Source organism: Nannospalax galili, unplaced genomic scaffold (genome assembly GCF_000622305.1).
Source record: "Nannospalax galili isolate Female #2095 unplaced genomic scaffold, S.galili_v1.0 scaffold18, whole genome shotgun sequence".
In the NCBI taxonomy this organism is placed as follows: domain Eukaryota; kingdom Metazoa; phylum Chordata; class Mammalia; order Rodentia; family Spalacidae; genus Nannospalax; species Nannospalax galili.
In genome coordinates this window covers 9,663,732-9,664,625 of record NW_008346548.1, presented here as the reverse complement: position 1 = coordinate 9,664,625, position 894 = coordinate 9,663,732, and positions in this window count along the sequence as shown.

Sequence of the window (894 nt, the reverse complement as noted above, 5' to 3'; positions counted from 1 at the left end):
TGGACTGGATAATAGGAGAGCAGAGAAGAGGAAGAAGCACAGTGAGGGATAACTAATGAAGGTATAATGTGGAAACAAAAATTAGACCAAGAATGCAAACAACAATCAAAATGATGGCAACCAATGCACATCTTTCAATAACAACCATAAATATCAATGGACTGAACTCCCCAGTCAAAAGACACAGGCTAAGTGAATGGATTAAGAAACAAAATCCATCTCTTTGCTGTTTGCAAGAAACCCATCTCACCTTCAAGGACAGGCACTACCATAAAGTAAAAGGGTGGAAAAGAATATTCCAAGAAAATGGCACTAAGAGACAAGCAGGGGTTTCAATTCTAATATCTGACAAAATAAACTTCAAAGTAAAACTAATCAGAAGAGATAAGGAGGGTCACTTCATTCTGATCAAAGGAACAGTTAACCAAGAAGATATTACAATCCTTAACATATATACACCAAATTCTGGTGCACTCAAATTCATAAAAACAATACTACAGGACTTTAAGACACAGGTTAACCCCAACTCTGTGATAGTAGGGGACTTCAGTACCCCACTGTCTCCATTAGACATGTCAACTGGACAAAGAATAAACAGAGAGATGTCTGACTTAATGGATACCATACATCAAATGGACCAAACAGACATCTTTTGATTATTCCACCCAAACACCAAAGAATATACTTTCTACTCAGCACCCCATGAAACTTTTTCAAAGATTGACCACATACTGGGCCACAAAACAAACCTCAACAAATACAAAAATATTGAAATAATTTCATGCATTCTATCAGACCACAAAGCAATAAAGCTCAAAATGAACACTGGAAGAAGCCCTAGTCACTACACAAACTCATGGCAATTGAACAACACACTCCTAAAGAATGAGTGTG